Below are 16,477 nucleotides of genomic sequence, written 5' to 3' on the forward strand. Positions count from 1 at the left end.
GAGTTTGACAACAGAGTTGTATCAACTTAGAAAATAAAATAAAAAAAACAGATTTCTACTGCACTCCATTCTAATAGCAATTGCAGTAAGCTTTGTTATGAAAGTTCTCTGGCTTAGTTGCTTTGACTGCCCGTCTAATAAACAGGAGATCCTGAGTTCAAATCTCCACAACGCCGTGCTCTTTTTCATAGTAATATAACAGATTATTTTCATTAGATGATCCTTTGATATAATGTTAAAATGAAAAATTTGAGTAACTTACTATTGAACAGTTCATCTTAATACTACATAAAATTCAGAGTATTTTCGAGATGACAGAAGCAAGACTGTGAATGTAAAATGAAGGGTATATCAAGGAGGAAGATAAATATAAAATAAAGCGCTAGAGTTGAAGAAGAAAAGTGATACAATCCTCTACAATAATAATTTGTGAGCCACTGAAAAATGTAGTCTACTTTTATGAATACTTTTTAACTAAATCTTAGGTACTCTTCTTAAGTGATGGGGAATTCTTTTAAGTTTAACGTAATAACACAGATAAAAAAAGACTCCACAGAAGGTATTGAAAAGCAATAATGCCAACTAAGTCAGTTATTCAAACATTTTAAGAGTAAGAGGTGCTGTGGGATAGTGGTTAAAGCGCCTGTCTCGTAAACAAGAAATCCTGAGTTCAAATCTCAGCAGCACCTCAGTTTTGCTCCAAACTTATAGAATTTAATTTTTTCAAGTAAATATTAAATACAGTTTCAAAACAAGAGGAGTGTCCTGTTTAGTTTAGAATGCTTCATCTCATAATGAAAAAAGCACTTGGTATTTTGCAGAATTTCAAAGCAATGCAATGAATGAATAAGGGAAATGAGAATTATAACAAAAAAGGAAAGAGAAGAAAGTTCAATTTAGAGTTGAATTTTTGTAATACATTTCACTCACAAGACATAATTCAATATTCTAAAAGAACGGTAAGCCACCTCTTAAGGAAGAATTTTTAAATAAATTTAGTGTTCTCACCTATAGTGTTTAAGAAGAGAGTTGTGGGAACTTAGAAAAGAAAATGAAAAAAAAATGATTTCTATTTCACTCCATTCAGCTAACTATTCCAGTGATGTTTGTCAAGCAGGTGCTGTGGCTTAGTTGGTTAAAGCACCTGTCTAGTAAACAGGAGATCCTGAGTTCAAATCTCAGCAGCACCTTGATATTTTTATTATTAAATTACAGAACAGTTTCCTTAGATACTCTCTGATACAATTACAAAATGAAAAATCTGAGTCATCTTACTAATAGACAGTTCATCTTAATATTAAATAAAATTCAGAGAATTTTCATGGTAACAGAAGCAAAATTTTGAATGTAAAATGAAGAGTAAATCAAATAGCAAGGTATATATGAACTAAAACCTTAGAGTTGAAGACAACTGATGTATTCCTCTACAATTATTATTTGTAAACCACTCAAAAATGTAATCTACTTTTATAAGTACTTGTTAACTAAAATGTAGGTATTCTTGTTAAGTGATGGGGAATCCTTTTTTGTTCAACGTTTCACCACAGATAAAGAAGACTGCACTAAAGGCACTGAGGACAAGTCATCTCCACTAAGTCAGTTATTCAATATTTGTAAGATAAGTAGGTGCTGTTGTTTAGTGGTCAAAGCTCCTGTCTCATAACTAGGATGTCCTGTGTTTAAATTCCAGCAACAATTTAGATTTAGTCCAAACTTTTAAAATTCAATTTCTTCAAGTAAACGTTCAATAAAGCTTAAAAACAAGAGTAGTGTTCTGTTGACTTTAGAATGCTTGATCTCCAAATGAAACAAACACTTGGTGTTTTGCAGAATTCGAAAGTAATACCATAAATGAATAGGTGAAAAGAGAATGTCAAAGAAAAGGAAAGAGACGACAAATAAATTAAGAGTTCAATTTAACCAATGCATTTTACTCACAACACATAATTCAATCTTCCATAAGTAGGGTAAGTCACTCATTAAGGAAGTATTCTTAAATAAATTTGATCTTCTCACCTATAGAGTTTGACAACAGAGTTGTATCAACTTAGAAAATAAAATAAAAAAAAAACAGATTTCTACTGCACTCCATTCTACTAGCAATTGCAATAAACTTTGTCATGAAAGTTCTCTGGCTTAGTTTCTTTAACTGCCAGTCTAATAAACAGGAGATCCTGAGTTCAAATCTCCACAGCACCGTGCTCTTTTTCATAGTTAAATAACAGATTATTTTCATTAGATGATCCTTTGATATAATGTAAAAATGAAAAATTTGAGTAACTTACTATTGAACAGTTCATCTTAATACTAAATAAAATTCCGAGTATTTTCGAGATGACAGAAGCAAGACTGTGAATGTAAAATGAAGGGTATATCAAAGAGGAAGATAAATATAAAATAAAGTGCTAGAGTTGAAGAAGAAAAGTGATACAATCCTCTACAATAATAATTTGTGAGCCACTGAAAAATGTAATCTACTTTTATGAATACTTTTTAACTAAATCTTAGGTACTCTTCTTAAGTGATGGGGAATTATTTTATGTTTAAAGTAATAACACAGATAAAAAAAGACTCCACAGAAGGTATTGAAAAGCAATAATGGCAACTAAGTCAGTTATTCAATCATTTTAAGAGTAAGAGGTGCTGTGGCTTAGTGGTTAAAGCGCCTGTCTCGTAAACAGGAAATCCTGAGTTCAAATCTCAGCAGCACCTCAATTTTGCTCCAAACTTATATAATTGAATTTTTTCAAGTAAATATTAAATACAGTTTCAAAACAAGAGTAGTGTTCTGTTCACTTTAGAATGCTTCATCTCATAATGAAAAAAGCACTTGGTATTTTGCAGAATTTCAAAGCAATGCAACGAATGAATAAGGGAATTGAGAATTATAACAAAGAGGAAAGAGAAGAAAATTCAATTTAGAGTTGAATTTTTGTAATGCATTTCACTCACAAGACATAATTCAATATTCTAAAAGAACGGTAAGCCACCTCTTAAGGAAGAATTTTTAAATAAATTTAGTGTTCTCACCTATAGTGTTTAAGAAGAGAGTTGTGGGAACTTAGAAAAGAAAATGAAAAAAAAATGATTTCTATTTCACTCCATTCAGCTAACTATTCCAGTGACGTTTGTCAAGCAGGTGCTGTGGCTTAGTTGGTTAAACCACCTGTCTAGTAAACAGGAGATCCTGAGTTCAAATCTCAGCAGCACCTTGATATTTTTATTCTTAAATTACAGATCAGTTTCCTTAGATACTCTCTGATACAATTAAAAAATGAAAAATCTGAGTCATCTTACTAATAGACAGTTCATCTTAATATTAATTGCAATTCAGAGAATTTTCATGGTAACAGAAGCAAAACTTTGAATGTAAAATGAAGAGTAAATCAAATAGCAAGGTATATATGAACTAAAACCTTAGAGTTGAAGACAACTGATGTATTCCTCTACAATTATTATTTGTAAACCACTCAAAAATGTAATCTACTTTTATAAGTACTTGTTACCTAAAATGTAGGTATTCTTGTTAAGTGATGGGGAATCCTTTTTTGTTCAACGTTTCACCACAGATAAAGAAGACTGCACTAAAGGCACTGAGGACAAGTCATCTCCACTAAGTCAGTTATTCAATATTTGTAAGATAAGTAGGTGCTGTTGTTTAGTGGTCAAAGCTCCTGTCTCATAACTAGGATGTCCTGTGTTTAAATTCCAGCAACAATTTAGATTTAGTCCAAACTTTTAAAATTCAATTTCTTCAACTAAACGTTCAATAAAGCTTAAAAACAAGAGTAGTGTTCTGTTGACTTTAGAATGCTTGATCTCCAAATGAAACAAACACTTGGTGTTTTGCAGAATTCGAAAGTAATACCATAAATGAATAGTGGAAAAGAGAATGTCAAAGAAAAGGAAAGAGACGACAAATAAATTAAGAGTTCAATTTAACCAATGCATTTTACTCACTACACATAATTCAATCTTCTATAAGTAGGGTAAGTCACTCATTAAGGAAGTATTCTTAAATAAATTTGATCTTCTCACCTATAGAGTTTGACAACAGAGTTGTATCAACTTAGAAAATAAAATTAAAAAAAAAACAGATTTCTACTGCACTCCATTCTACTAGCATTTGCAGTAAACTTTGTCATGAAAGTTATCTGGCTTAGTTGCTTTGTCTGCCCGTCTAATAAACAGGAGATCCTGAGTTCAAATCTCCACAACACCGTGCTCTTTTTCATAGTTAAATAACAGATTATTTTCATTAGATGATCCTTTGATATAATGTTAAAATGAAAAATTTGAGTAACTTACTATTGAACAGTTCATCTTAATACTAAATAAAATTCCGAGTATTTTCGAGATGACAGAAGCAAGACTGTGAATGTAAAATGAAGGGTATATCAAAGAGGAAGATAAATATAAAATAAAGTGCTAGAGTTGAAGAAGAAAAGTGATACAATCCTCTACAATAATAATTTGTGAGCCACTGAAAAATGTAGTCTACTTTTATGAATACTTTTTAACTAAATCTTAGGTACTCTTCTTAAGTGATGGGGAATTCTTTTATGTTTAACGTAATAACACAGATAAAAAAAGACTCCACAGAAGGTATTGAAAAGCAATAATGGCAACTAAGTCAGTTATTCAATCATTTTAAGAGTAAGAGGTGCTGTGGCTTAGTGGTTAAAGCGCCTGTCTTGTAAACAGGAATTCCTGAGTTCAAATCTCAGCAGCACCTCAGTTTTGCTCCAAACATATAGAATTGAATTTTTTCAAGTAAATATTAAATACAGTTTCAAAACAAGAGTAGTGTCCTGTTCACTTTAGAATGCTTCATCTCATAATGAAAAAAGCACTTGGTATTTTGCAGAATTTCAAAGCAATGCAATGAATGAATAAGGGAATTGAGAATTATAACAAAGAGGAAAGAGAAGAAAATTCAATTTAGAGTTGAATTTTTGTAATGCATTTCACTCACAAGACATAATTCAATATTCTAAAAGAACGGTAACCCACCTCTTAAGGAAGAATTTTTAAATAAATTTTGTGTTCTCACCTATAGTGTTTAAGAAGAGAGTTGTGGGAACGTAGAAAAGAAAATGAAAAAAAAATGATTTCTATTTCACTCCATTCAGTTAACTATTCCAATGACATTTGTCAAGCAGGTGCTGTGGCTTAGCTGGTTAAAGCACCTTTCTAGTAAACAAGAGATCCTGAGTTCAAATCTCAGCAGCACCTTGTTATTTGAATTTTTAAATTACAGATCAGTTTCCTTAGATATTCTCTGGTACAATTAAAAAATGAAAAATCTGAGTCATCTTACTGATAGACAGTTCATCCTAATATTAAATAAAATTCAGAGAATTTTAATGGTAACAGAAGCAAAATTTTGAATGTAAAATGAAGAGTAATCAAATAGCAAGGTATATATGAACTAAAACCTTAGAGGTGAAGACAACTGATGTGTTCCTCTACAATTATTATGTGTAAACCACTCAAAAATGTAATCTACTTTTATAAGTACTTGTTAACTAAAATGTAGATATTCTTGTTAAGTGATGGGGAATCCTTTTTTGTTCAACGTTTCACCACAGATAAAGAAGACTGCACTAAAGGCACTGAGGACAAGTCATCTCCACTAAGTCAGTTATTCAATATTTGTAAGATAAGTAGGTGCTGTTGTTTAGTGGTCAAAGCTCCTGTCTCATAACTAGGATGTCCTGTGTTTATATTCCAGCAACAATTTAGATTTAGTCCAAACTTTTAAAATTCAATTTCTTCAAGTAAACGTTCAATAAAGTTTAAAAACAAGAGTAGTGTTCTGTTGACTTTAGAATGCTTGATCTCCAAATGAAACAAACACTTGGTGTTTTGCAGAATTCGAAAGTAATACCATAAATGAATAGTGGAAAAGAGAATGTCAAAGAAAAGGAAAGAGACGACAAATAAATTAAGAGTTCAATTTAACCAATGCATTTTACTCACAACACATAATTCAATCTTCTATAAGTAGGGTAAGTCACTCATTAAGGAAGTATTCCTAAATAAATTTGATCTTCTCACCTATAGAGTTTGACAACAGAGTTGTATCAACTTAGAAAATAAAATAAAAAAAAAACAGATTTCTACTGCACTCCATTCTACTAGCAATTGCAGTAAACTTTGTCATGAAAGTTCTCTGGCTTAGTTTCTTTGACTGCCAGTCTAATAAACAGGAGATCCTGAGTTCAAATCTCCACAGCACCGTGCTCTTTTTCATAGTTAAATAACAGATTATTTTCATTAGATGATCCTTTGATATAATGTTAAAATGAAAAATTTGAGTAACTTACTATTGAACAGTTCATCTTAATACTAAATAAAATTCCGAGTATTTTCGAGATGACAGAAGCAAGACTGTGAATGTAAAATGAAGGGTATATCAAAGAGGAAGATAAATATAAAATAAAGTGCTAGAGTTGAAGAAGAAAAGTGATACAATCCTCTACAATAATAATTTGTAGGCCACTGAAAAATGTAGTCTACTTTTATGAATAGTTTTTAACTAAATCTTAGGTACTCTTCTTAAGTGATGGGGAATTCTTTTATGTTTAACGTAATAACACAGATAAAAAAAGACTCCACAGAAGGTATTGAAAAGCAATAATGGCAACTAAGTCAGTTATTCAATCATTTTAAGAGTAAGAGGTGCTGTGGCTTAGTGGTTAAAGCGCCTGTCTCGTAAACAGGAAATCCTGAGTTCAAATCTCAGCAGCACCTCAGTTTTGCTCCAAACTTATAGAATTTAATTTTTTCAAGTAAATATTAAATACAGTTTCAAAACAAGAGTAGTGTCCTGTTCACTTTAGAATGCTTCATCTCATAATGAAAAAAGCACTTGGTATTTTGCAGAATTTCAAAGCAATGCAATGAATGAATAAGGGAATTGAGAATTATAACAAAGAGGAAAGAGAAGAAAATTAAATTTAGAGTTGAATTTTTGTAATGCATTTCACTCACAAGAGATAATTCTATATTCTAAAAGAACGGTAACCCACCTCTTAAGGAAGAATTTTTAAATAAATGTAGTGTTCTCACCTATAGTGTTTAAGAAGAGAGTTGTGGGAACTTAGAAAAGAAAATGAAAAAAAAATGATTTCTATTTCACTCCATTCAGCTAACTATTCCAGTGACGTTTGTCAAGCAGGTGCTGTGGCTTAGCTGGTTAAAGCGCCTGTCTAGTAAACAGGAGATCCTGAGTTCAAATCTCAGCAGCACCTTGATATTTTTATTCTTAAATTACAGATCAGTTTCCTTAGATACTCTCTGATACAATTAAAAAATGAAAAATCTGAGTCATCTTACTAATAGACAGTTCATCTTAATATTAAATAAAATTCAGAGAATTTTAATGGTAACAGAAGCAAAACTTTGAATGTAAAATGAAGAGTAAATCAAATAGCAAGGTATATATGAACTAAAACCTTAGAGGTGAAGACAACTGATGTGTTCCTCTACAATTATTATGTGTAAACCACTCAAAAATGTAATCTACTTTTATAAGTACTTGTTAACTAAAATGTAGATATTCTTGTTAAGTGATGGGGAATCCTTTTTTGTTCAACGTTTCACCACAGATAAAGAAGACTGCACTAAAGGCACTGAGGACAAGTCATCTCCACTAAGTCAGTTATTCAATATTTGTAAGATAAGTAGGTGCTGTTGTTTAGTGGTCAAAGCTCCTGTCTCATAACTAGGATGTCCTGTGTTTATATTCCAGCAACAATTTAGATTTAGTCCAAACTTTTAAAATTCAATTTCTTCAAGTAAACGTTCAATAAAGTTTAAAAACAAGAGTAGTGTTCTGTTGACTTTAGAATGCTTGATCTCCAAATGAAACAAACACTTGGTGTTTTGCAGAATTCGAAAGTAATACCATAAATGAATAGGGGAAAAGAGAATGTCAAAGAAAAGGAAAGAGACGACAAATAAATTAAGAGTTCAATTTAACCAATGCATTTTACTCACAACACATAATTCAATCTTCTATAAGTAGGGTAAGTCACTCATTAAGGAAGTATTCTTAAATAAATTTGATCTTCTCACCCATAGAGTTTGACAACAGAGTTGTATCAACTTAGAAAATAAAATTTAAAAAAACAGATTTCTACTGCACTCCATTCTACTAGCAATTGCAGTAAACTTTGTCATGAAAGTTCTCTGACTTAGTTGCTTTGACTGCCCGTCTATTAAACAGGAGATCCTGAGTTCAAATCTCCACAACACTGTGCTCTTTTTCATAGTTAAATAACAGATTATTTTCATTAGATGATCCTTTGATACAATGTTAAAATGAAAAATTTGAGTAACTTACTATTGAACAGTTCATCTTAATACTAAATAAAATTCAGAGTATTTTCGAGATGACAGAAGCAAGACTGTGAATGTAAAATGAAGGGTATATCAAAGAGGAAGATACATATAAAATAAAGTGCTAGAGTTGAAGAAGAAAAGTGATACAATCCTCTAGAATAATAATTTGTGAGCCACTGAAAAATGTAGTCTACTTTTATGAATACTTTTTAACTAAATCTTAGGTACTCTTCTTAAGTGATGGGGAATTCTTTTATGTTTAACGTAATATCACAGATAAAAAAAGACTCCACAGAAGGTATTGAAAAGCAATAATGGCAACTAAGTCAGTTATTCAATCATTTTATGAGTAAGAGGTTCTGTGGCTTAGTGGTTAAAGCGCCTGTCTCGTAAACAGGAAATCCTGAGTTCAAATCTCAGCAGCACCTCAGTTTTGCTCCAAACTTATAGAATTGAATTTTTTCAAGTAAATATTAAATACAGTTTCAAAACAAGAGTAGTGTCCTGTTCACTTTAGAATGCTTCATCTCATAATGAAAAAAGCACTTGGTATTTTGCAGAATTTCAAAGCAATGCAATGAATGAATAAGGGAATTGAGAATTATAACAAAGAGGAAAGAGAAGAAAATTCAATTTAGAGTTGAATTTTTGTAATGCATTTCACTCACAAGACATAATTCAATATTCTAAAAGAACGGTAACCCACCTCTTAAGGAAGAATTTTTAAATAAATTTTGTGTTCTCACCTATAGTGTTTAAGAAGAGAGTTGTGGGAACTTAGAAAAGAAAATGAAAAAAAAATGATTTCTATTTCACTCCATTCAGCTAACTATTCCAGTGACGTTAGTCAAGCAGGTGCTGTGGCTTAGCTGGTTAAAGCGCCTGTTTAGTAAACAGGAGATCCTGAGTTCAAATCTCAGCAGCACCTTGATATTTTTATTCTTAAATTACAGATTAGTTTCCTTAGATTCTCTCTGATACAATTAAAAAATGAAAAATCTGAGTCATCTTACTAATAGACAGTTCATCTTAATATTAAATAAAATTCAGAGAATTTTAATGGTAACAGAAGCAAAACTTTGAATGTAAAATGAAGAGTAAATCAAATAGCAAGGTATATATGAACTAAAACCTTAGAGGTGAAGACAACTGATGTATTCCTCTACAATTATTATTTGTAAACCACTCAAAAATGTAATCTACTTTTATAAGTACTTGTTAACTAAAATGTAGGTATTCTTGTTAAGTGATGGGGAATCCTTTTTTGTTCAACGGTTCACCACAGATAAAGAAGACTGCACTAAAGGCACTGAGGACAAGTCATCTCCACTAAGTCAGTTATTCAATATTTGTAAGATAAGTAGGTGCTGTTGTTTAGTGGTCAAAGCTCCTGTCTCAGAACTAGGATGTCCTGTGTTTAAATTCCAGCAACAATTTAGATTTAGTCCAAACTTTTAAAATTCAATTTCTTCAAGTAAACGTTCAATAAAGCTTAAAAACAAGAGTAGTGTTCTGTTGACTTTAGAATGCTTGATCTCCAAATGAAACAAACACTTGGTGTTTTGCAGAATTCGAAAGTAATACCATAAATGAATAGGTGAAAAGAAAATGTCAAAGAAAAGGAAAGAGACGACAAATAAATTAAGAGTTCAATTTAACCAATGCATTTTACTCACAACACATAATTCAATCTTCTATAAGTAGGGTAAGTCACTCATTAAGGAAGTATTCTTAAATAAATGTGATCTTCTCACCTATAGAGTTTGACAACAGAGTTGTATCAACTTAGAAAATAAAATTAAAAAAAAACTGATTTCTACTGCACTCCATTCTACTAGCAATTGCAGTAAACTTTGTCATGAAAGTTCTGTGGCTTAGTTTCTTTGACTGCCAGTCTAATAAACAGGAGATCCTGAGTTCAAATCTCCACAACACCGTGCTCTTTTTCAGAGTTAAATAACAGATTATTTTCATTAGATGATCCTTTGATATAATGTTAAAATGAAAAATTTGAGTAACTTACTATTGAACAGTTCATCTTAATACTAAATAAAATTCTGAGTATTTTCGAGATGACAGAAGCAAGACTGTGAATGTAAAATGAAGGGTATATCAAAGAGGAAGATAAATATAAAATAAAGTGCTAGAGTTGAAGAAGAAAAGTGATACAATCCTCTACAATAATAATTTGTGAGCCACTGAAAAATGTAGTCTACTTTTATGAATACTTTTTAACTAAATCTTAGGTACTCTTCTTAAGTGATGGGAAATTCTTTTATGTTTAACGTAATAACACAGATAAAAAAAGACTCCACAGAAGGTATTGAAAAGCAATAATGGCAACTAAGTCAGTTATTCAATCATTTTAAGAGTAAGAGGTGCTGTGGCTTAGTGGTTAAAGCGCCTGTCTTGTAAACAGGAATTCCTGAGTTCAAATCTCAGCAGCACCTCAGTTTTGCTCCAAACATATAGAATTGAATTTTTTCAAGTAAATATTAAATACAGTTTCAAAACAAGAGTAGTGTCCTGTTCACTTTAGAATGCTTCATCTCATAATGAAAAAAGCACTTGGTATTTTGCAGAATTTCAAAGCAATGCAATGAATGAATAAGGGAATTGAGAATTATAACAAAGAGGAAAGAGAAGAAAATTCAATTTAGAGTTGAATTGTTGTAATGCATTTCACTCACAAGACATAATTCAATATTCTAAAAGAACGGTAACCCACCTCTTAAGGAAGAATTTTTAAATACATTTATTGTTCTCACCTATAGTGTTTAAGAAGAGAGTTGTGGGAACTTAGAAAAGAAAATGAAAACAAAATGATTTCTATTTCACTCCATTCAGCTAACTATTCCAGTGACATTTGTCAACCAGGTGCTGTGGCTTAGCTGGTTAAAGCACCTTTCTAATAAACAAGAGATCCTGAGTTCAAATCTCAGCAGCACCTTGTTATTTGTATTCTTAAATTACAGATCAGTTTCCTTAGATATTCTCTGATACAATTAAAAAATGAAAAATCTGAGTCATCTTACTGATAGACAGTTCATCCTAATATTAAATAAAATTCAGAGAATTTTAATGGTAACAGAAGCAATATTTTGAATGTAAAATGAAGAGTAAATCAAATAGCAAGGTATATATGAACTAAAACCTTAGAGTTGAAGACAACTGATGTATTCCTCTACAATTATTATTTGTAAACCACTCAAAAATGTAATCTACTTTTATAAGTACTTGTTACCTAAAATGTAGGTATTCTTGTTAAGTGATGGGGAATCCTTTTTTGTTCAACGTTTCACCACAGATAAAGAAGACTGCACTAAAGGCACTGAGGACAAGTCATCTCCACTAAGTCAGTTATTCAATATTTGTAAGATAAGTAGGTGCTGTTGTTTAGTGGTCAAAGCTCCTGTCTCATAACTAGGATGTCCTGTGTTTAAATTCCAGCAACAATTTAGATTTAGTCCAAACTTTTAAAATTCAATTTCTTCAACTAAACGTTCAATAAAGCTTAAAAACAAGAGTAGTGTTCTGTTGACTTTAGAATGCTTGATCTCCAAATGAAACAAACACTTGGTGTTTTGCAGAATTCGAAAGTAATACCATAAATGAATAGTGGAAAAGAGAATGTCAAAGAAAAGGAAAGAGACGACAAATAAATTAAGAGTTCAATTTAACCAATGCATTTTACTCACTACACATAATTCAATCTTCTATAAGTAGGGTAAGTCACTCATTAAGGAAGTATTCTTAAATAAATTTGATCTTCTCACCTATAGAGTTTGACAACAGAGTTGTATCAACTTAGAAAATAAAATTAAAAAAAAAACAGATTTCTACTGCACTCCATTCTACTAGCATTTGCAGTAAACTTTGTCATGAAAGTTATCTGGCTTAGTTGCTTTGTCTGCCCGTCTAATAAACAGGAGATCCTGAGTTCAAATCTCCACAACACCGTGCTCTTTTTCATAGTTAAATAACAGATTATTTTCATTAGATGATCCTTTGATATAATGTTAAAATGAAAAATTTGAGTAACTTACTATTGAACAGTTCATCTTAATACTAAATAAAATTCCGAGTATTTTCGAGATGACAGAAGCAAGACTGTGAATGTAAAATGAAGGGTATATCAAAGAGGAAGATACATATAAAATAAAGTGCTAGAGTTGAAGAAGAAAAGTGATACAATCCTCTACAATAATAATTTGTGAGCCACTGAAAAATGTAGTCTACTTTTATGAATACTTTTTAACTAAATCTTAGGTACTCTTCTTAAGTGATGGGAAATTCTTTTATGTTTAACGTAATAACACAGATAAAAAAAGACTCCACAGAAGGTATTGAAAAGCAATAATGGCAACTAAGTCAGTTATTCAATCATTTTAAGAGTAAGAAGTGCTGTGGCTTAGTGGTTAAAGCGCCTGTCTTGTAAACAGGAATTCCTGAGTTCAAATCTCAGCAGCACCTCAGTTTTGCTCCAAACATATAGAATTGAATTTTTTCAAGTAAATATTAAATACAGTTTCAAAACAAGAGTAGTGTCCTGTTCACTTTAGAATGCTTCATCTCATAATGAAAAAAGCACTTGGTATTTTGCAGAATTTCAAAGCAATGCAATGAATGAATAAGGGAATTGAGAATTATAACAAAGAGGAAAGAGAAGAAAATTCAATTTAGAGTTGAATTTTTGTAATGCATTTCACTCACAAGACATAATTCAATATTCTAAAAGAACGGTAACTCACCTCTTAAGGAAGAATTTTTAAATAAATTTTGTGTTCTCACCTATAGTGTTTAAGAAGAGAGTTGTGGGAACGTAGAAAAGAAAATGAAAAAAAAATGATTTCTATTTCACTCCATTCAGTTAACTATTCCAATGACATTTGTCAAGCAGGTGCTGTGGCTTAGCTGGTTAAAGCACCTTTCTAGTAAACAAGAGATCCTGAGTTCAAATCTCAGCAGCACCTTGTTATTTGTATTTTTTAATTACAGATCAGTTTCCTTAGATATTCTCTGATACAATTAAAAAATGAAAAATCTGAGTCATCTTACTGATAGACAGTTCATCCTAATATTAAATAAAATTCAGAGAATTTTAATGGTAACAGAAGCAAAATTTTGAATGTAAAATGAAGAGTAAATCAAATAGCAAGGTATATATGAACTAAAACCTTAGAGGTGAAGACAACTGATGTGTTCCTCTACAATTATTATGTGTAAACCACTCAAAAATTTAATCTACTTTTATAAGTACTTGTTAACTAAAATGTAGATATTCTTGTTAAGTGATGGGGAATCCTTTTTTGTTCAACGTTTCACCACAGATAAAGAAGACTGCACTAAAGGCACTGAGGACAAGTCATCTCCACTAAGTCAGTTATTCAATATTTGTAAGATAAGTAGGTGCTGTTGTTTAGTGGTCAAAGCTCCTGTCTCATAACTAGGATGTCCTGTGTTTATATTCCAGCAACAATTTAGATTTAGTCCAAACTTTTAAAATTCAATTTCTTCAAGTAAACGTTCAATAAAGTTTAAAAACAAGAGTAGTGTTCTGTTGACTTTAGAATGCTTGATCTCCAAATGAAACAAACACTTGGTGTTTTGCAGAATTCGAAAGTAATACCATAAATGAATAGTGGAAAAGAGAATGTCAAAGAAAAGGAAAGAGACGACAAATAAATTAAGAGTTCAATTTAACCAATGCATTTTACTCACTACACATAATTCAATCTTCTATAAGTAGGGTAAGTCACTCATTAAGGAAGTATTCTTAAATAAATTTGATCTTCTCACCTATAGAGTTTGACAACAGAGTTGTATCAACTTAGAAAATAAAATTAAAAAAAAAACAGATTTCTACTGCACTCCATTCTACTAGCATTTGCAGTAAACTTTGTCATGAAAGTTCTCTGGCTTAGTTGCTTTGACTGCCCGTCTAATAAACAGGAGATCCTGAGTTCAAATCTCCACAACACCGTGCTCTTTTTCATAGTTAAATAACAGATTATTTTCATTAGATGATCCTTTGATATAATGTTAAAATGAAAAATTTGAGTAACTTACTATTGAACAGTTCATCTTAATACTAAATAAAATTCCGAGTATTTTCGAGATGACAGAAGCAAGACTGTGAATGTAAAATGAAGGGTATATCAAAGAGGAAGATACATATAAAATAAAGTGCTAGAGTTGAAGAAGAAAAGTGATACAATCCTCTAGAATAATAATTTGTGAGCCACTGAAAAATGTAGTCTACTTTTATGAATACTTTTTAACTAAATCTTAGGTACTCTTCTTAAGTGATGGGGAATTCTTTTATGTTTAACGTAATATCACAGATAAAAAAAGACTCCACAGAAGGTATTGAAAAGCAATAATGGCAACTAAGTCAGTTATTCAATCATTTTATGAGTAAGAGGTGCTGTGGCTTAGTGGTTAAAGCGCCTGTCTCGTAAACAGGAAATCCTGAGTTCAAATCTCAGCAGCACCTCAGTTTTGCTCCAAACTTATAGAATTGAATTTTTTCAAGTAAATATTAAATACAGTTTCAAAACAAGAGTAGTGTCCTGTTCACTTTAGAATGCTTCATCTCATAATGAAAAAAGCACTTGGTATTTTGCAGAATTTCAAAGCAATGCAATGAATGAATAAGGGAATTGAGAATTATAACAAAGAGGAAAGAGAAGAAAATTCAATTTAGAGTTGAATTTTTGTAATGCATTTCACTCACAAGACATAATTCAATATTCTAAAAGAACGGTAACCCACCTCTTAAGGAAGAATTTTTAAATAAATGTTGTGTTCTCACCTATAGTGTTTAAGAAGAGAGTTGTGGGAACTTAGAAAAGAAAATGAAAAAAAAATGATTTCTATTTCACTCCATTCAGCTAACTATTCCAGTGACGTTTGTCAAGCAGGTGCTGTGGCTTAGCTGGTTAAAGCGCCTGTTTAGTAAACAGGAGATCCTGAGTTCAAATCTCAGCAGCACCTTGATATTTTTATTCTTAAATTACAGATTAGTTTCCTTAGATTCTCTCTGATACAATTAAAAAATGAAAAATCTGAGTCATCTTACTAATAGACAGTTCATCTTAATATTAAATAAAATTCAGAGAATTTTAATGGTAACAGAAGCAAAACTTTGAATGTAAAATGAAGAGTAAATCAAATAGCAAGGTATATATGAACTAAAACCTTAGAGGTGAAGACAACTGATGTATTCCTCTACAATTATTATTTGTAAACCACTCAAAAATTTAATCTACTTTTATAAGTACTTGTTAACTAAAATGTAGGTATTCTTGTTAAGTGATGGGGAATCCTTTTTTGTTCAACGTTTCACCACAGATAAAGAAGACTGCACTAAAGGCACTGAGGACAAGTCATCTCCAGTAAGTCAGTTATTCAATATTTGTAAGATAAGTAGGTGCTGTTGTTTAGTGGTCAAAGCTCCTGTCTCATAACTAGGATGTCCTGTGTTTAAATTCCAGCAACAATTTAGATTTAGTCCAAACTTTTAAAATTCAATTTCTTCAAGTAAACGTTCAATAAAGCTTAAAAACAAGAGTAGTGTTCTGCTGACTTTAGAATGCTTGATCTCCAAATGAAACAAACACTTGGTGTTTTGCAGAATTCGAAAGTAATACCATAAATGAATAGGTGAAAAGAAAATGTCAAAGAAAAGGAAAGAGACGATAAATAAATTAAGAGTTCAATTTAACCAATGCATTTTACTCACAACACATAATTCAATCTTCTATAAGTAGGGTAAGTCACTCATTAAGGAAGTATTCTTAAATAAATTTGATCTTCTCACCTATAGAGTTTGACAACAGAGTTGTATCAACTTAGAAAATAAAATTTAAAAAAAACAGATTTCTACTGCACTCCATTCTACTAGCAATTGCAGTAAACTTTGTCATGAAAGTTCTCTGGCTTAGTTTCTTTGACTGCCAGTCTAATAAACAGGAGATCCTGAGTTCAAATCTCCACAGCACCGTGCTCTTTTTCATAGTTAAATAACAGATTATTTTCATTAGATGATCCTTTGATATAATGTTAAAATGAAAAATTTGAGTAACTTACTATTGAACAGTTCATCTTAATACTAAATAAAATTCCG

At 31.1% G+C, this 16,477-nt stretch overlaps 14 non-coding genes across 14 annotated transcripts; all 14 read left to right on the forward strand.

Annotated features, from left to right (window-relative positions):
- The first annotated feature begins 1,116 nt into the window (after nt 1-1,116).
- TRNAT-AGU (transfer RNA threonine (anticodon AGU)) lies at nt 1,117-1,190 on the forward strand. The gene has a single exon. It is a non-coding gene; the product is annotated as a tRNA-Thr (tRNA).
- Nucleotides 1,191-2,639: 1,449 nt separating this feature from the next.
- TRNAT-CGU (transfer RNA threonine (anticodon CGU)) lies at nt 2,640-2,712 on the forward strand. The gene has a single exon. It is a non-coding gene; the product is annotated as a tRNA-Thr (tRNA).
- Nucleotides 2,713-3,138: 426 nt separating this feature from the next.
- TRNAT-AGU (transfer RNA threonine (anticodon AGU)) lies at nt 3,139-3,212 on the forward strand. The gene has a single exon. It is a non-coding gene; the product is annotated as a tRNA-Thr (tRNA).
- Nucleotides 3,213-4,662: 1,450 nt separating this feature from the next.
- TRNAT-UGU (transfer RNA threonine (anticodon UGU)) lies at nt 4,663-4,735 on the forward strand. The gene has a single exon. It is a non-coding gene; the product is annotated as a tRNA-Thr (tRNA).
- Nucleotides 4,736-5,161: 426 nt separating this feature from the next.
- On the forward strand, nt 5,162-5,235 carry TRNAT-AGU (transfer RNA threonine (anticodon AGU)). The gene has a single exon. It is a non-coding gene; the product is annotated as a tRNA-Thr (tRNA).
- A 1,448-nt stretch (nt 5,236-6,683) lies between these two features.
- TRNAT-CGU (transfer RNA threonine (anticodon CGU)) lies at nt 6,684-6,756 on the forward strand. The gene has a single exon. It is a non-coding gene; the product is annotated as a tRNA-Thr (tRNA).
- Nucleotides 6,757-7,182: 426 nt separating this feature from the next.
- TRNAT-AGU (transfer RNA threonine (anticodon AGU)) lies at nt 7,183-7,256 on the forward strand. The gene has a single exon. It is a non-coding gene; the product is annotated as a tRNA-Thr (tRNA).
- Nucleotides 7,257-8,704: 1,448 nt separating this feature from the next.
- TRNAT-CGU (transfer RNA threonine (anticodon CGU)) lies at nt 8,705-8,777 on the forward strand. Its single transcript has one exon. It is a non-coding gene; the product is annotated as a tRNA-Thr (tRNA).
- Nucleotides 8,778-9,203: 426 nt separating this feature from the next.
- Nucleotides 9,204-9,277, forward strand: TRNAT-AGU (transfer RNA threonine (anticodon AGU)). Its single transcript has one exon. It is a non-coding gene; the product is annotated as a tRNA-Thr (tRNA).
- A 1,449-nt stretch (nt 9,278-10,726) lies between these two features.
- TRNAT-UGU (transfer RNA threonine (anticodon UGU)) lies at nt 10,727-10,799 on the forward strand. The gene has a single exon. It is a non-coding gene; the product is annotated as a tRNA-Thr (tRNA).
- A 1,950-nt stretch (nt 10,800-12,749) lies between these two features.
- On the forward strand, nt 12,750-12,822 carry TRNAT-UGU (transfer RNA threonine (anticodon UGU)). Its single transcript has one exon. It is a non-coding gene; the product is annotated as a tRNA-Thr (tRNA).
- A 426-nt stretch (nt 12,823-13,248) lies between these two features.
- On the forward strand, nt 13,249-13,322 carry TRNAT-AGU (transfer RNA threonine (anticodon AGU)). Its single transcript has one exon. It is a non-coding gene; the product is annotated as a tRNA-Thr (tRNA).
- Nucleotides 13,323-14,772: 1,450 nt separating this feature from the next.
- Nucleotides 14,773-14,845, forward strand: TRNAT-CGU (transfer RNA threonine (anticodon CGU)). Its single transcript has one exon. It is a non-coding gene; the product is annotated as a tRNA-Thr (tRNA).
- A 426-nt stretch (nt 14,846-15,271) lies between these two features.
- On the forward strand, nt 15,272-15,345 carry TRNAT-AGU (transfer RNA threonine (anticodon AGU)). Its single transcript has one exon. It is a non-coding gene; the product is annotated as a tRNA-Thr (tRNA).
- The last annotated feature ends 1,132 nt before the right edge of the window (nt 15,346-16,477 follow it).

This window comes from Pleurodeles waltl, chromosome 8 (genome assembly GCF_031143425.1).
Source record: "Pleurodeles waltl isolate 20211129_DDA chromosome 8, aPleWal1.hap1.20221129, whole genome shotgun sequence".
Taxonomy (NCBI): domain Eukaryota; kingdom Metazoa; phylum Chordata; class Amphibia; order Caudata; family Salamandridae; genus Pleurodeles; species Pleurodeles waltl.